This window comes from Taudactylus pleione, unplaced genomic scaffold (assembly GCF_031769625.1).
Source record: "Taudactylus pleione unplaced genomic scaffold, aTauple2 ptg000551l, whole genome shotgun sequence".
Taxonomy (NCBI): domain Eukaryota; kingdom Metazoa; phylum Chordata; class Amphibia; order Anura; family Myobatrachidae; genus Taudactylus; species Taudactylus pleione.
In genome coordinates, this window is record NW_028284953.1 from 1,517,116 (window position 1) to 1,529,753 (window position 12,638).

General features: G+C 36.3%; 6 non-coding genes across 6 annotated transcripts; all 6 read left to right on the forward strand.

Annotated features, from left to right (window-relative positions):
* Positions 1-932: 932 nt before the first annotated feature.
* TRNAH-GUG (transfer RNA histidin (anticodon GUG)) lies at positions 933-1,004 on the forward strand. Its single transcript has one exon. It is a non-coding gene; the product is annotated as a tRNA-His (tRNA).
* A 1,085-nt stretch (positions 1,005-2,089) lies between these two features.
* TRNAH-GUG (transfer RNA histidin (anticodon GUG)) lies at positions 2,090-2,161 on the forward strand. The gene has a single exon. It is a non-coding gene; the product is annotated as a tRNA-His (tRNA).
* Positions 2,162-3,822: 1,661 nt separating this feature from the next.
* TRNAH-GUG (transfer RNA histidin (anticodon GUG)) lies at positions 3,823-3,894 on the forward strand. Its single transcript has one exon. It is a non-coding gene; the product is annotated as a tRNA-His (tRNA).
* Positions 3,895-5,552: 1,658 nt separating this feature from the next.
* On the forward strand, positions 5,553-5,624 carry TRNAH-GUG (transfer RNA histidin (anticodon GUG)). Its single transcript has one exon. It is a non-coding gene; the product is annotated as a tRNA-His (tRNA).
* Positions 5,625-7,288: 1,664 nt separating this feature from the next.
* Positions 7,289-7,360, forward strand: TRNAH-GUG (transfer RNA histidin (anticodon GUG)). The gene has a single exon. It is a non-coding gene; the product is annotated as a tRNA-His (tRNA).
* A 1,660-nt stretch (positions 7,361-9,020) lies between these two features.
* Positions 9,021-9,092, forward strand: TRNAH-GUG (transfer RNA histidin (anticodon GUG)). The gene has a single exon. It is a non-coding gene; the product is annotated as a tRNA-His (tRNA).
* The last annotated feature ends 3,546 nt before the right edge of the window (positions 9,093-12,638 follow it).

Here is a 12,638-nt window from a genome sequence, read left to right on the forward strand (position 1 = left end):
ATTGTGAATTATTGTACTAAAGGACTGGGAATTTGACATAAATTCTGGAATTCAGGAAAGAAGAATGTTTGGGCTCTGTCTAAGTAAGTACATCACATTTTTTAAAGATCTTTTAGCAGTCACAAGGATTATTGTACCTAAAACGTTTTTGGGAAACAATCCCTGCAGATAGTGTACAGTCAATTTCCAAAATGTGATTCTGTATATACTTCAATAACCATAAAACTCTAAAACAGGCTCAAAAACAGGAAAGACACTTCAATTAGTACAAGACACCTGGGCCAGTGGCGCAATGGATAACGCGTCTGACTATAGATCAGAAGATTGTAGGTTACGACCTCTACCTGGCTCGCTTAAATTGCCATGATCGTATAGTGGTTAGTAATCTGCGTTGTGGCTGCAGCAACCCCTTTTCGAATCCGGGTCACGGCATTTTGATTTTGTTTCTCAATCATCCATTTTTTCACAATCTTGAATCTTAAGACAATTTCAGAAAGTAAGCAGATTCTTTGAAGGTGCTTGCACTATTTGTGTTTAATGCTTATTATAAAGCTTTCTTAACATGCTCTGAATAATTTAATTGTGAATTATTGTACTAAAGGACTGGGAATTTGACATAAATTCTGGAATTCAGGAAAGAAGAATGTTTGGGCTCTGTCTAAGTAAGTACATCACATTTTTGAAAGATCTTTTAGCAGTCACAAGGATTATTCTACCTAAAACGGGAAACAATCCCTGCAGATAGTGTACAGTCAATTTCCAAAATGTGATTCTGTATATACTTCAATAACCATAAAACTCTAAAACAGGCTCAATAACAGGAAAGTCACTTCAACTGCTACAAGACACCTGGGCCAGTGGCGCAATGGATAACGTGTCTGGCTAAGGATCAGACGATTGTAGGTTCGACTCCTACCTGGCTCGTTTAAATTGCCGTGATTGTATAGTGGTTAGTACTCTGCGTTGTGGCCGCAGCAACCCCGGTTCGAATCCGGGTCACGGCATTTTGATTTTGTTTCTCAATCATCCATTTTTTCACAATACTGAATCTTAAGAAAATTTCAGAAAGTAAGCAGATTCTTTGAAGGTGCTTGCACTATTTGTGTTTAATGCTTATTATAAAGCTATCTTAACTTACTTTGAATAATTTAATTGTGAATTATTGTACTAAAGGACTGGGAATTTGACATAAATTCTGGAATTCAGGATAGAAGAATGTTTGGGCTGTGTCTAAGTAAGTACATCACATTTTTTAAAGATCTTTTAGCAGTCACAAGGATTATTTTACCTAAAACGTTTTTGGGAAACAATCCCTGCAGATAGTCTACAGTCAATTTCCAAAATGTGATTCTGTATATACTTCAATAACCATAAAACTCTGAAAATAGGCTCAAAAACAGGAAAGACACTTCAATTACTACAAAACACGTGGGCCAGTATCGCAATGGATAACGCCACTGACTACGCATCAGAAGATTGTATGTTCGACTCCTACCTGGCTCGCTTATATTGCCTTGATCGCATAGTGGTTAGTACTCTGCGTTGTGGCCGCAGCAACCCCGGTTCGAAAACAGGTCACGACATTTTAATTTTGTTTCTCAATCATCCATTTTTTCACAATACTGAATCTTAAGAAAATTTCAGAAAGTAAGCAGATTCTTTGAAGGTGCTTGCACTATTTGTGTTTAATGCTTATTATAAAGCTATCTTAACATGCTTTGAATAATTTAATTGTGAATTATTTTACTAAAGGACTGGGAATTTGACATAAATTCTGGAATTCAGGAAAGAAGAATGTTTGTGCTCTGTCTGAGTAAGTTCATTACATTTTTGAAAGATCTTTTAGCAGTCACAAGGATTATTGTACCTAAAACGTTTTTGGGAATCAATCCCTGCAGATAGTGTACAGTCAATTTCCAAAATGTGATTCTGTATATACTTCAATAACCATAAAACTTTAAAACAGGCTCAAAAACAGGAATGACACTTCAATTACTACAGGGCACCTGGGCCAGTGGCGCAATGGATAACGTGTCTGACTATGGATCATAAGTTTGTACGTTCGACTCCTACCTGGCTCGCTTAAATTGCCGTGATCGTATAGTGGTTAGTACTCTGCGTTGTGGCCGCAGCAACCCCGGTTCGAATCCGGGTCACGGCATTTTGATTTTGTTTCTCAATCATCCATTTTTTCACAATACTGAACCTTAAGAAAATTTCAGAAAGTAAGCAGATTCTTTGAAGGTGCTTGCACTATTTGTGTTTAATGCTTATTATAAAGCTATCTTAACATGCTTTGAATAATTTAATTGTGAATTATTGTACTAAAGGACTGGGAATTTGACATAAATTCTGGAATTCAGGAAAGAAGAATGTTTGGGCTCTGTCAGAGTAAGTTCATCACATTTTTTAAAGATCTTTTAGCAGTCACAAGGATTATTTTACCTAAAATGTTTTTGGGAAACAATCCCTGCAGATAGTGTACAGTCAATTTCCAAAATGTGATTCTGTATATACTTCAATAACCATAAAACTTTAAAACAGGCTCAAAAACAGGAAAGACTCTTCAATTGCTACAAGACACCTGGAACAGTGGGCAATGGATAACGCGTCTGACTATAGATCAGAAGATTGTAGGTTCGACTCCTACCTGGCTCGCTTAAATTGCCGTGATTGTATAGTAGTTAGTACTGTGCGTTGTGGCTGCAGCAACCCCATTTCGAAAACGGGTCACAGCTTTTTGATTTTGTTTCACAATCATCCATTTTTTCACAATACTGAATCTTAAGAAAATTTCAGAAAGTAAGCAGATTCTTTGAAGGTGCTTGCACTATTTGTGTTTAATGCTTATTATAAAGCTATCTTAACATGCTTTGAATAATTTAATTGTGAATTATTGTACTAAAGGACTGGGAATTTGACATAAATTCTAGAATTCAGGAAAGAAGAATGTTTGGGCTCTGTCTGAGTAAGTTCATCACATTTTTGAAAGATCTTTTAGCAGTCACAAGGATTATTTTACCTAAAACGTTTTTGGGAAACAATCCCTGCAGATAGTGTACAGTCAATTACCAAAATGTGATTCTGTGTATACTTCAATAACCATAAAATTCTGAAAACAGGCTCAAAAACAGGAAAGACACTTCAATTACTACAAGAGACCCGGGACAGTGGGCAATGGATAACGTGTCTGACTATGGATCTGTAGATTGTAGGTTCGACTCCTACCTGGCTCGCTTATATTGCCTTGATCGCATAGTGGTTAGTACTCTGTGTTGTGGCCGCAGCAACCCCGGTTCGAAAACAGGTCACGACATTTTGATTTTGTTTCTCAATCATCCATTTTTTCACAATACTGAATCTTAAGAAAATTTCAGAAAGTAAGCAGATTCTTTGAAGGTGCTTGCACTATTTGTGTTTAATGCTTATTATAAAGCTATCTTAACATGCTTTGAATAATTTAATTGTGAATTATTTTACTAAAGGACTGGGAATTTGACATAAATTCTGGAATTCAGGAAAGAAGAATGTTTGTGCTCTGTCTGAGTAAGTTCATTACATTTTTGAAAGATCTTTTAGCAGTCACAAGGATTATTGTACCTAAAACGTTTTTGGGAAACAATCCCTGCAGATAGTGTACAGTCAATTTCCAAAATGTGATTCTGTATATACTTCAATAACCATAAAACTTTAAAACAGGCTCAAAAACAGGAAAGACACTTCAATTACTACAGGGCACCTGGGCCAGTGGCGCAATGGATAACGTGTCTGACTATGGATCTGTAGATTGTAGGTTCGACTCCTACCTGGCTCGCTTAAATTGCCATGATCGTATAGTGGTTAGTACTCTGCGTTGTGGCCGCAGCAACCCCGGTTCGAATCCGGGTCACGGCATTTTGATTTTGTTTCTCAATCATCCATTTTTTCACAATACTGAATCTTAAGAAAATTTCAGAAAGTAAGCAGATTCTTTGAAGGTGCTTGCACTATTTGTGTTTAATGCTTATTATAAAGCTATCTTAACTTGCTTTGAATAATTTAATTGTGAATTATTGTACTAAAGGACTGGGAATTTGACATAAATTTTGGAATTCAGGAAAGAAGAATGTTTGGGCTCTGTCTGAGTAAGTTCATCACATTTTTGAAAGATCTTTTAGCAGTCACAAGGATTATTGTACCTAAAACGTTTTTGGGATACAATCCTAGCAGATAGTGTACAGTCAGTTTCCAAAATATGATTCTGTATATACTTCAATAACCATAATACTCTAAAACAGGCTCAAAAACAGGAAAGTCACTTCAATTAGTACGAGACACCTAGGCCAGTGGCTCAATGGATAATGCATCTGACTATGGATCAGAAGATTGTAGGTTCGACTCCTACCTGTCTCGCTTAAATTGCTGTGTTTGTATAGTGGTTAGTACTCTGCATTGTGGCCGCAGCAACCCTGGTTCGAATCCAGACCACGGCGTTTTGATTTTGTTTCTCAATTATCATTTTTTTTCACAGTACTGAATCTTAAGAAAATTTCAGAAAGTAAGCAGATTCTTTGAAGGTGCTTGCACTATTTGTGTTTAATGCTTATTATAAAGCTTTCTTAACATGCTCTGAATAATTTAATTGTGAATTATTGTACTAAAGGACTGGGAATTTGACATAAATTCTGGAATTCAGGAAAGAAGAATGTTTGGGCTCTGTCTAAGTAAGTACATCACATTTTTTAAAGATCTTTTAGCAGTCACAAGGATTATTGTACCTAAAACGTTTTTGGGAAACAATCCCTGCAGATAGTGTACAGTCAATTTCCAAACTGTGATTCTGTATATACTTCAATAACCATAAAACTCTAAAACAGGCTCAAAAACAGGAAAGACACTTCAATTAGTACAAGACACCTGGGCCAGTGGCGCAATGGATAACGCGTCTGACTACGGATCAGAAGATTGTAGGTTACGACCTCTACCTGGCTCGCTTAAATTGCCATGATCGTATAGTGGTTAGTAATCTGCGTTGTGGCTGCAGCAACCCCTTTTCGAATCCGGGTCACGGCATTTTGATTTTGTTTCTCAATCATCCATTTTTTCACAATCTTGAATCTTAAGACAATTTCAGAAAGTAAGCAGATTCTTTGAAGGTGCTTGCACTATTTGTGTTTAATGCTTATTATAAAGCTTTCTTAACATGCTCTGAATAATTTAATTGTGAATTATTGTACTAAAGGACTGGGAATTTGACATAAATTCTGGAATTCAGGAAAGAAGAATGTTTGGGCTCTGTCTAAGTAAGTACATCACATTTTTGAAAGATCTTTTAGCAGTCACAAGGATTATTCTACCTAAAACGGGAAACAATCCCTGCAGATAGTGTACAGTCAATTTCCAAAATGTGATTCTGTATATACTTCAATAACCATAAAACTCTAAAACAGGCTCAATAACAGGAAAGTCACTTCAATTGCTACAAGACACCTGGGCCAGTGGCGCAATGGATAACGTGTCTGGCTAAGGATCAGACGATTGTAGGTTCGACTCCTACCTGGCTCGTTTAAATTGCCGTGATTGTATAGTGGTTAGTACTCTGCGTTGTGGCCGCAGCAACCCCGGTTCGAATCCGGGTCACGGCATTTTGATTTTGTTTCTCAATCATCCATTTTTTCACAATACTGAATCTTAAGAAAATTTCAGAAAGTAAGCAGATTCTTTGAAGGTGCTTGCACTATTTGTGTTTAATGCTTATTATAAAGCTATCTTAACTTACTTTGAATAATTTAATTGTGAATTATTGTACTAAAGGACTGGGAATTTGACATAAATTCTGGAATTCAGGATAGAAGAATGTTTGGGCTGTGTCTAAGTAAGTACATCACATTTTTTAAAGATCTTTTAGCAGTCACAAGGATTATTTTACCTAAAACGTTTTTGGGAAACAATCCCTGCAGATAGTCTACAGTCAATTTCCAAAATGTGATTCTGTATATACTTCAATAACCATAAAACTCTGAAAATAGGCTCAAAAACAGGAAAGACACTTCAATTACTACAAAACACGTGGGCCAGTGGCGCAATGGATAACGCCACTGACTACGCATCAGAAGATTGTATGTTAGACTCCTACCTGGCTCGCTTATATTGCCTTGATCGCATAGTGGTTAGTACTCTGCGTTGTGGCCGCAGCAACCCCGGTTCGAAAACAGGTCACGACATTTTAATTTTGTTTCTCAATCATCCATTTTTTCACAATACTGAATCTTAAGAAAATTTCAGAAAGTAAGCAGATTCTTTGAAGGTGCTTGCACTATTTGTGTTTAATGCTTATTATAAAGCTATCTTAACATGCTTTGAATAATTTAATTGTGAATTATTTTACTAAAGGACTGGGAATTTGACATAAATTCTGGAATTCAGGAAAGAAGAATGTTTGTGCTCTGTCTGAGTAAGTTCATCACATTTTTTAAAGATCTTTTAGCAGTCACAAGGATTATTTTACCTAAAACGTTTTTGGGAAACAATCCCTGCAGATAGTCTACAGTCAATTTCCAAAATGTGATTCTGTATATACTTCAATAACCATAAAACTCTGAAAATAGGCTCAAAAACAGGAAAGACACTTCAATTACTACAAAACACGTGGGCCAGTGGCGCAATGGATAACGCCACTGACTACGCATCAGAAGATTGTATGTTCGACTCCTACCTGGCTCGCTTATATTGCCTTGATCGCATAGTGGTTAGTACTCTGCGTTGTGGCCGCAGCAACCCCGGTTCGAAAACAGGTCACGACATTTTAATTTTGTTTCTCAATCATCCATTTTTTCACAATACTGAATCCTAAGAAAATTTCAGAAAGTAAGCAGATTCTTTGAAGGTGCTTGCACTATTTGTGTTTAATGCTTATTATAAAGCTATCTTAACATGCTTTGAATAATTTAATTGTGAATTATTTTACTAAAGGACTGGGAATTTGACATAAATTCTGGAATTCAGGAAAGAAGAATGTTTGTGCTCTGTCTGAGTAAGTTCATTACATTTTTGAAAGATCTTTTAGCAGTCACAAGGATTATTGTACCTAAAACGTTTTTGGGAAGCAATCCCTGCAGATAGTGTACAGTCAATTTCCAAAATGTGATTCTGTATATACTTCAATAACCATAAAACTTTAAAACAGGCTCAAAAACAGGAATGACACTTCAATTACTACAGGGCACCTGGGCCAGTGGCGCAATGGATAACGTGTCTGACTATGGATCATAAGTTTGTACGTTCGACTCCTACCTGGCTCGCTTAAATTGCCGTGATCGTATAGTGGTTAGTACTCTGCGTTGTGGCCGCAGCAACCCCGGTTCGAATCCGGGTCACGGCATTTTGATTTTGTTTCTCAATCATCCATTTTTTCACAATACTGAACCTTAAGAAAATTTCAGAAAGTAAGCAGATTCTTTGAAGGTGCTTGCACTATTTGTGTTTAATGCTTATTATAAAGCTATCTTAACATGCTTTGAATAATTTAATTGTGAATTATTGTACTAAAGGACTGGGAATTTGACATAAATTCTAGAATTCAGGAAAGAAGAATGTTTGGGCTCTGTCAGAGTAAGTTCATCACATTTTTTAAAGATCTTTTAGCAGTCACAAGGATTATTTTACCTAAAACGTTTTTGGGAAACAATCCCTGCAGATAGTGTACAGTCAATTTCCAAAATGTGATTCTGTATATACTTCAATAACCATAAAACTTTAAAACAGGCTCAAAAATAGGAAAGACTCTTCAATTGCTACAAGACACCTGGAACAGTGGGCAATGGATAACGCGTCTGACTATAGATCAGAAGATTGTAGGTTCGACTCCTACCTGGCTCGCTTAAATTGCCGTGATTGTATAGTAGTTAGTACTCTGCGTTGTGGCTGCAGCAACCCCATTTCGAAAACGGGTCACAGCTTTTTGATTTTGTTTCACAATCATCCATTTTTTCACAATACTGAATCTTAAGAAAATTTCAGAAAGTAAGCAGATTCTTTGAAGGTGCTTGCACTATTTGTGTTTAATGCTTATTATAAAGCTATCTTAACATGCTTTGAATAATTTAATTGTGAATTATTGTACTAAAGGACTGGGAATTTGACATAAATTCTAGAATTCAGGAAAGAAGAATGTTTGGGCTCTGTCTGAGTAAGTTCATCACATTTTTTAAAGATCTTTTAGCAGTCACAAGGATTATTTTACCTAAAACGTTTTTGGGAAACAATCCCTGCAGATAGTGTACAGTCAATTACCAAAATGTGATTCTGTGTATACTTCAATAACCATAAAATTCTGAAAACAGGCTCAAAAACAGGAAAGACACTTCAATTACTACAAGAGACCCGGGACAGTGGGCAATGGATAACGTGTCTGACTATTGATCTGTAGATTGTAGGTTCGACTCCTACCTGGCTCGCTTATATTGCCTTGATCGCATAGTGGTTAGTACTCTGTGTTGTGGCCGCAGCAACCCCGGTTCGAAAACAGGTCACGACATTTTGATTTTGTTTCTCAATCATCCATTTTTTCACAATACTGAATCTTAAGAAAATTTCAGAAAGTAAGCAGATTCTTTGAAGGTGCTTGCACTATTTGTGTTTAATGCTTATTATAAAGCTATCTTAACATGCTTTGAATAATTTAATTGTGAATTATTTTACTAAAGGACTGGGAATTTGACATAAATTCTGGAATTCAGGAAAGAAGAATGTTTGTGCTCTGTCTGAGTAAGTTCATTACATTTTTGAAAGATCTTTTAGCAGTCACAAGGATTATTGTACCTAAAACGTTTTTGGGAAACAATCCCTGCAGATAGTGTACAGTCAATTTCCAAAATGTGATTCTGTATATACTTCAATAACCATAAAACTTTAAAACAGGCTCAAAAACAGGAAGACACTTCAATTACTACAGGGCACCTGGGCCAGTGGCGCAATGGATAACGTGTCTGACTATGGATCTGTAGATTGTAGGTTCGACTCCTACCTGGCTCGCTTAAATTGCCATGATCGTATAGTGGTTAGTACTCTGCGTTGTGGCCGCAGCAACCCCGGTTCGAATCCGGGTCACGGCATTTTGATTTTGTTTCTCAATCATCCATTTTTTCACAATACTGAATCTTAAGAAAATTTCAGAAAGTAAGCAGATTCTTTGAAGGTGCTTGCACTATTTGTGTTTAATGCTTATTATAAAGCTATCTTAACATGCTTTGAATAATTTAATTGTGAATTATTGTACTAAAGTACTGGGAATTTGACATAAATTCTAGAATTCAGGAAAGAAGAATGTTTGGGCTTCCTTCTGAGTAAGTTCATCACATTTTTTAAATATCTTTTAGCAGTCACAATTATTATTTTACCTAAAACGTTTTTGGGAAACAATCCCTGCAGATAGTCTACAGTCAATTTCCAAAATGTGATTCTGTATATACTTCAATAACCATAAAACTCTGAAAATAGGCTCAAAAACAGGAAAGACACTTCAATTACTACAAAACACGTGGGCCAGTGGCGCAATGGATAACGCCTCTGACTACGCATCAGAAGATTGTAGGTTCGGCTCCTACCTTGCTCGCTTATATTGCCTTGATCGCATAGTGGTTAGTACTCTGCGTTGTGGCCGCAGCAACCCCGGTTCGAAAACAGGTCACGACATTTTGATTTTGTTTCTCAATCATCCATTTGTTCACAATACTGAATCTTAAGAAAATTTCTGAAAGTAAGCAGATTCTTTGATGGTGCTTGCACTATTTGTGTTTAATGCTTATTATAAAGCTATCTTAACATGCTTTGAATAATTTAATTGTGAATTATTTTACTAAAGGACTGGGAATTTGACATAAATTCTGGAATTCAGGAAAGAAGAATGTTTGTGCTCTGTCTGAGTAAGTTCATTACATTTTTGAAAGATCTTTTAGCAGTCACAAGGATTATTGTACCAAAAACGTTTTTGGGAATCAATCCCTGCAGATAGTGTACAGTCAATTTCCAAAATGTGATTCTGTATATACTTCAATAACCATAAAATTCTGAAAACAGGCTCAAAAACAGGTTAGACACTTCAATTACTACAAGAGACCCGGGACAGTGGGCAATGGATAACGTGTCTGACTATGGATCTGTAGATTGAAGGTTCGACTCCTACCTGGCTCGCTTAAATTGCCATGATCGTATAGTGGTTAGTACTCTGCGTTGTGGCTGCAGCAACCCCGGTTCGAATCCGGGTCACGGCATTTTGATTTTGTTTCTCAATCATCCATTTTTTCACAATACTGAATCTTAAGAAAATTTCAGAAAGTAAGCAGATTCTTTGAAGGTGCTTGCACTATTTGTGTTTAATGCTTATTATAAAGCTATCTTAACATGCTTTGAATAATTTAATTGTGAATTATTGTACTAAAGGACTGGGAATTTGACATAAATTCTGGAATTCAGGAAAGAAGAATGTTTGTGCTCTGTCTGAGTAAGTTCATTACATTTTTGAAAGATCTTTTAGCAGTCACAAGGATTATTTTACCTAAAACGTTTTTGGGAAACAATCCCTGCAGATAGTGTACAGTCAATTTCCAAAATGTGATTCTGTATATACTTCAATAACCATAAAATTCTGAAAACAGGCTCGAAAACAGGAAAGACACTTCAATTACTACAAGACACCCGAGACAGTGGGCAATGGATAACGTGTCTGACTATGGATCTGTAGATTGTAGGTTCTACTCCTACATGGCTCACTAAAATTTCTTTGATCGTATAGTGGTTAGTACTCTGCATTGTGGCCGCAGCAACCCCGGTTCGAATCCAGGTCACGGCATTTTGATTTTGTTTCTCAATCATCCATTTTTTCACAATACTGAATCTTAAGAAAATTTCAGAAAGTAAGCAGATTGTTTGAAGGTGCTTGCACTATTTGTGTTTAATGCTTATTATAAAGCTATCTTAACATGCTTTGAATAATTTAATTGTGAATTATTTTACTAAAGGACTGGGAATTTGACATAAATTCTAGAATTCAGGAAAGAAGAATGTTTGGGCTCTGTCTGAGTAAGTTCATTAAATTTTTTAAAGATCTTTTAGCAGTCACAAGGATTATTGTACCTAAAACATTTTTGGGAAACAATCCCTGCAGATAGTGTACAGTCAATTTCCAAAATGTGATTCTGTATATACTTCAATAACCATAAAACTTTAAAACAGGCTCAAAAACAGGAAAGACTCTTCAATTGCTACAAGACACCTGGAACAGTGGGCAATGGATAACGCGTCTGACTATAGATCAGAAGATTGTAGGTTCGACTCCTACCTGGCTCGCTTAAATTGCCGTGATTGTATAGTAGTTAGTACTCTGCGTTGTGGCTGCAGCAACCCCATTTCGAAAACGGGTCACAGCTTTTTGATTTTGTTTCACAATCATCCATTTTTTCACAATACTGAATCTTAAGAAAATTTCAGAAAGTAAGCAGATTCTTTGAAGGTGCTTGCACTATTTGTGTTTAATGCTTATTATAAAGCTATCTTAACATGCTTTGAATAATTTAATTGTGAATTATTGTACTAAAGGACTGGGAATTTGACATAAATTCTGGAATTCAGGAAAGAAGAATGTTTGGGCTCTGTCTGAGTAAGTTCATCACATTTTTTAAAGATCTTTTAGCAGTCACAAGGATTATTTTACCTAAAACGTTTTTGGGAAACAATCCCTGCAGATAGTGTATAGTCAATTTCCAAAATGTGATTCTGTATATACTTCAATAACCATAAAACTCCAAAACTGGCTCAAAAACAGGAAAGACACTTCAATTACTACAGGGCACCTGGGCCAGTGGTGCAATGGATAACGTGTCTGACTACGGATCATAAGTTTGTAGGTTCGACTCCTACCTGGCTCGCTTAAATTGACGTGATTGTATAGTGGTTAGTACTCTGCGTTGTGGCCGCAGCAAACCCGGTTCGAAAACGGGTCACAGCATTTTGATTTTGTTTCACAATCATCCATTTTTTCACAATACTGAATCTTAAGAAAATTTCAGAAAGTAAGCAGATTCTTTGAAGGTGCTTGCACTATTTGTGTTTAATGCTTATTATAAAGCTATCTTAACATGCTTTGAATAATTTAATTGTGAATTATTGTACTAAAGGACTGGGAATTTGACATAAATTCTAGAATTCAGGAAAGAAGAATGTTTGGGCTCTGTCTGAGTAAGTTCATCACATTTTTTAAAGATCTTTTAGCAGTCACAAGGATTATTTTACCTAAAACGTTTTTGGGAAACAATCCCTGCAGATAGTGTACAGTCAATTACCAAAATGTGATTCTGTGTATACTTCAATAACCATAAAATTCTGAAAACAGGCTCAAAAACAGGAAAGACACTTCAATTACTACAAGAGACCCGGGACAGTGGGCAATGGATAACGTGTCTGACTATGGATCTGTAGATTGTAGGTTCGACTCCTACCTGGCTCGCTTATATTGCCTTGATCGCATAGTGGTTAGTACTCTGTGTTGTGGCCGCAGCAACCCCGGTTCGAAAACAGGTCACGACATTTTGATTTTGTTTCTCAATCATCCATTTTTTCACAATACTGAATCTTAAGAAAATTTCAGAAAGTAAGCAGATTCT